This window comes from Macrobrachium nipponense, chromosome 8 (genome assembly GCF_015104395.2).
Source record: "Macrobrachium nipponense isolate FS-2020 chromosome 8, ASM1510439v2, whole genome shotgun sequence".
Classification (NCBI taxonomy): domain Eukaryota; kingdom Metazoa; phylum Arthropoda; class Malacostraca; order Decapoda; family Palaemonidae; genus Macrobrachium; species Macrobrachium nipponense.
In genome coordinates this window covers 8,447,249-8,453,781 of record NC_087203.1, presented here as the reverse complement: position 1 = coordinate 8,453,781, position 6,533 = coordinate 8,447,249, and positions in this window count along the sequence as shown.

Below are 6,533 nucleotides of genomic sequence, written 5' to 3'. Positions count from 1 at the left end.
GATTAACTCCATAGCCATGATTATGATAATGATCAGTAATGGATGAACGTATGTTCGCTGATCCACTCCATACAGTCCATGTCCTCCACTTGTTCCAACCCTGGCAATGTTGTAATCTCCGGTACAGGCGATAGTTCCTTCTACAATCCCATGGTAATTATGGACGTGTTGCCTAAAGATCCTCTCTGTAGATTCGTCTACTCATCAGCTGGAATTGAGTAGACTATCCTGCAAGTCCCATTGAAAAACTGCGATCCTTCCAACAGGAACGCTGTCAACTAGTGGAAACAATCTTGTCAATTTACATCAGTGATAATATATCGCTGAAGTTGTTTCTAATGGCATTACTATATAATCAATTGGCGCCAATCTACACCCACACATTGTAAAAGTCATGCTATTTGTCAACTGAAACTCACAGCCCTCTAAGATAATATCCCTCAATACAAAATCCTATTGTCTCTGATATATAAATTATGAACTAAGTACATCTGTCCTTATAATCAATAGCTATTGATTGAAACTTTAATCCTATTATATAAATAGTTTTAGGTCCCTCAAACATCACTAAACTATTATTATGCGTACTAGGAAAAGGTTGTATGATATAACTACGAAATAGATCCTTCATGCTGGTAGGTAACTGATAAGCATACTTTTGTTATCCCATAGTACCTAGTATATAAATCACTACTTGTGAAAATAATACTGGGGATACAGTAAGTAAATATTCTTCAGTACAGGCCAGATTCTAACACCCCAAATGTAAAATATTTTCAGAAATACACCCTTTTAAGTTATTTGATCTCTGCTATCATTGTTAGCATAGATCAAATCACAGGTAAAAGCGGTAACAGCGGCGTTGGAAAGGCGTATTTCTGAAAATATTTTACCTATGGGGGTGTTAGAATCAGTTTTGATGAATGGGGTTTTTAAATGGGAGTAAAGTATTAATTTTACAGGTGGTGATTTACATATGGGATAAAAGTATGTTTATCAGATGGGGGTTAGTAGTGGAGATACCTACCAGCATGAAGGATCTATTTCGTAGTTATATCATACAACCTTTTCCTAGTACATATAATAATAATTTAGTGATCTTAGAAGGACTAGAAGCTATGTATATAGCAGGGGATAAATTGTAATCGTCAGCTATTGAATATAAGGACAGATTTGGTCTCTTTCCCAATATTTAAAACCACCATTTGAACTGTAAACAGAGCTATTGGCAAATCTAGATCACCCTTAATCCCCTGAACAGTAAACTCTCCTCTGATTAGCTACTTTAACTTCCAATGCCTCAACCTTCATCAGGCTTGAAATTGCCACCCCACCAATTACTGCTGAAGCAAATGCCTTTGCCCCAACAACTAAAGGAACTGCCCTTTTACGTCTCTTGGTTCTACCACACATGAGTTTCGTATCATTTGGTTTTGTATCTGGAAACCACGTAATTGTCTCATTAATAATAACTGGTTAACCCAATGGACCTAAAAAGAAAAGAGAAAAAAAAACAATAATAAATGACCCTGCCCCCCCAAAAAAAACAATAACCAAACAAACCCCAACCAATTACTAAGTTGTTCTTTTGATCTTAGACATATGTGTTAATTGTGAGCCCCGCTCCTTCATTCAGAACAACAAACCCATTTTCTCTTCTATAACCCAAGACAGCCCTTCAAACTTGGAACCGAACTTGTAATTAAATTTATTTCTAACATTAATCTTGAGTTGTCCGATTTTAGCATTACTTCTATCGACAATCTCTTGTGTCTTTGACTCAATATAACTACCAAGATGTACATGTCTCTCTTTAGTAGTTGTAATTAAGGATTTAACCATATCATCACAATTAGCAGGTATAGACAACAAATCAAACACACCAAGCACTGGACAGCCCACATTGCATCCACAGACTTCACTAACCATTGTATTTATGCTATGCCTAATCACAAAATATCTATCCCAATTCTTATTATTGGCACCCACAGTAACTCTAAGAGCCTCGAGGGCTTTCCTATTGGCTCTCTAACATAACCCTATTAGCTTCTGGCCTATACTGAAGAAAATTTACTGTATCCCCAAAACTTCTGCAAGACACTCTATTGTTTTATTCACAAATTCTCTATCATTATCTGTTATAAGAACCTCAGGAACCCCATATCTACATATATACTCAATGATAAAAGTAATTACAACCTCCTCTGCGATCTTATTCCTTAATGAAAAAATCTCCATGAACCTTGTTAATTTATCAATAACCACCAACCAATGCTTATGTCCATACCCCAACTCACAAAAGTTTATTAACAAAAAATGACCTCTGAAAAGGCCTATTAGGGATAGGAAAAGACCCCAATTTACACAAAGTAGCCCTCTCTCATTTACACGAATTACTCACTGAGTATTCCTTCACATAAGTCTCTGTGGAGGAAGACATGTTTTTCAAAAAAGATTGATCACATGCTATCTGATATGTCTCCTCAGTCCAAAAATGTGGACTACCAAATTTACAATATACTATCCCCAAACCCGCTGGAATTAATTCTTTTGGAACCACGATCTATGTTGTATCCCCCTTGTCCTCACTACTTCTCAACTTATATTCTATTTTCCTCACCAGCAAAATACCCTTTAATTCACCTCAAAGAAACGCCTTCATGTCTTCTAAAAGCTCATCTTCATCTTTTTTCTTCGCCACCGAACTAAAATCCCAATCCACACTTGCCTGTTAATAGTACTTACATGCTCATCCTCCGTGTCCACAAAACACCAAAAAAAAAGCCCCTGCCATCATGCTACACTTGCCCTCAATGTACTTAAGAGTAGCATCAAAATCTCTTAATTGTCAAAAATCACCTACCTCTCTTAGGAGAAAGATCTGGCTTAATAAAAATATCCAACAATGGCCTTTAAGGACTTCCACTTTATTCCCATTAGTAACATCTTCAAATGAATCAAACTAGACACCACTGCGAATGCCTCTTTGTCCACTGTCTGCTGTAAAATGCTATAAGATGTAATTTACCTTCAAAGTTTTGGCATCCATCACTAACGTGAACAGTAAAGAAAAATCAGGGAAACCTCAAAACTGGAGGACTCATCAAATATTCTTTGACTTTCTGAAAGGCTGCCTGCTGAGCCTCACCCCATGAAAACTCCACATCATCCCTCTATACATCTGTCATAGGTGCCGACTACATAGAAAATACCTTCACAGACCTACAGAAATTCCCACCATTCCTACGAACGAGTGGACGTTTTTCTTAGTTGTAGGTGTAGGAAAATCTATAATAGCTTTGACTTTGTTGTCATTCGCTCGTACACCTTCTTTTGAAATGACATGTCCTACAATATTCTTTTTCAAGAAGTCACACTTTTTTAGTTTAACTCCCAGATGTGCCATTGTAAGCTTCCTAAGAATTTCTTTAAGCACTTCTAAATATTCCTCAATAGAATCTGTAGTAATTAATATGTCATCCATTTTCCCCTAACACCCTGTCAAGACTGTATTCCGTAGCCTCATAAATATCATAGGACTACCTGACAAACCTTCGGGATTGAAATACTCTCAACTTTCTACTCTCCTCACTAAGTGGCTCTTGCAAAAACCCTTGCATGAGATCAGTTGATGCATAGATATTCTAACTCCAATCTCCACAAATAAATCTGGCAAACACACCACCGGATATCTGCTTAAGATGGTCTTTCCTAAAATCCACACACACACAGATTGAGGCATCCTTCTTAGGTACCGCTAACAACAGAAAATTAAATGGTGATGAGCTAAGCCTTCCTCTTACCATTTATTAACCTCTTGCTCAACCTGCTCTTTAATCTCAATGCATATCCTTTACGACGGTACAAAAATTGGCTTCATCCCTCCCTCTAAATGCAACATGTGTTCTAACACATTAGTTAACTGCAATTTATCCCCCTTCAGAACAATACTTCTAAGTATTCGGCTAAAACCTCACCTTACCCGTCTACATATTCTTTATAGTCTGCCTCACTCAAATGATTTCTAAATATCTCCTGTCCAAATTCCATTTCAGTCTCCGAAAACCCATTTTGATCCCTTATTAATGCCAATGATTCCGTTTCATCGCTCCATTCCTGTAAATTCACAACGTTCTTGCTCCTCTGATGTCTCCTATCTGAATGAACGTAGTTTGACAATTCCACCCATGCAACCCCGTTTATTTAATACTTTATTTATTGAGAGTACTCACCAACCCTTTAAGTTTCTCACTACCTTTTTACCACAAACACTTGTTTATCCACTTTTATATCTCTCACCTGAATTTTCATCAGACTAACCATACCTGGTTTTAAAATCATATCTCTATTAAAACAACCTTATATATTCTCTCCTGTCACCATTAGGCTCATTTTTGCCCTGTAACTGATTACCACCGACAATTTCATCCTTATTCCCGCTTATTTCCACATTATCCCCCATAACAGACATATCCTTCTCCATTTCTTCAACACCGAAATGCTGGATAAAACCCCGTTTCACCAATTGTTATACCTCCTTCACCAAGATATATAGAAATCATATTCCTTCTACATGCAGGATGCCCCGGTCAAATTCTGTTTCCCAAGGCCAGTCCCCTTATCACCAAAACTCTTATATTTCTCAAAAGCCCTATATGTCATGAACATTCTACCCCTTTCCTTTTGGTTGTTCCGCCCTGCAAGAATTCTCCATTTTTAGACGTATTTAGATATTCCCCCAGGGAGCTTTCTTATAGCTACTCCAAACATTCTGACTCTAGTCTTTCATTACCTCTAGCATTAAGAGTATATATATATATATATATATATATATATATATATATATATATATATATATATATATATATATATGTATATATATATATATATATATATATATATATATATATATATAGTATATATGAATATATATATATATATATATATATATATATATATATATATATATATATATATATATATGTGTGTGTGTGTGTGTGTGTGTGTGTGTATATATATATATATATATATATATATATATATATATATATATATATATATATATATATATATATATATATATATATATATGTAGTATAGTATATATATATATATATATATATATATATATATATATATATATATATATATATGTATATATATATATATATATATATATATATATATATATTTGTGTGTGTGTTTGTGTGTGTGTGTGTGTGTTTGTATAAATATTCAGCTTGCTTTGTCTGTTTGCCTGGGCCAAATCTTGTAACTCGATTTTGAACCTTTTCCCTTTGTCCTTTGAACTTGAAATTTTGCACGGTTGCTCAGTCCTGGTGAAAATACAACCTTACATGATCAGTAGGTCAGCAGTGAGCACTAGTGACCCTACAGTGACCTCTCCCAGTATCTCAGGATTTTTATGAAGCGCATAATTCTTCAGACTTTTCATACCTTCTTTGACTCGGTAGACTAAGTTAAAAATTCAACGGATTTTTTAAAAACTTCTTTGCTTCTACAGGATATTATATTTCGTTAGCTACAATCATAAATCGGTTACAATTTCTGGGAATACAAAAGAGCATAAAATAAAAATTTAAACATTTTAAAAACATGCTTGCTTTTATTAAAATGCACTAAAGAGTAAAAAAAATTTTTTTTTTGAGACATACCACGATTTTCTTACAATTAATCGTGCCTACCAAAACAAAAGCGTAGCCCCAAACATGAAAGGAAATGCTATAAGTAATACATTTTTTATCTTGTAAAATTTCCTTCCATGTTTGGCTCCCACGAAACCCTGGCGTGTCTCTGAAGCCATTCTGTACTTTAGTGTATTTTAATAAAAGCGTGTTAACAAATTGTTTTCACATCTTTTTATACCATCAGAGTAAAACCATCACACTGGTAATAATGAACGGTCAGTTGAGTTGCTTTGCTTTTAGTTCTTTGTCTGTTTTTACTTATATGACTGTCTTTGGATTTACCTTTTATTCCTCTCTTGAGGAATCACGGGTTTTGTTCAGTTTTAATTCTCGATCATTATTTTTCATTTATTTAATTTTATTTTGTTTGCATTTTAGTGGATGTTTTTGTAAGAAATTTAGTTTATGTTTTGGATGCCTGATGATGGGTGTATGTTAGAGCCTCAAACTATAGTCACAATAAAAATTTTTTACTCAAATGCTGGTCTACCTATTCCTTATTCGACTCTGCTTTCCACATAATTCTTCTATTGCACTATTGCATCAATATTTAAAATTTGGCGTGGCTTAGGTAGTTTAAGAGTACGATGCATCTCTATATCCCTTCGTGATTGGCCCTTGTGTATAAGGAGCCATAATAAGCAATCAACTTCTTGCATAATGATGTCATATGAAGGGGGCATTTTTATATATATATATATATATATATATATATATATATATATATATATATATATATGTATATGTCATGTCTATATATATATATATATATATATATATATATATATATATATATATATGTATATTGTTACGAAGTGCCAAGTA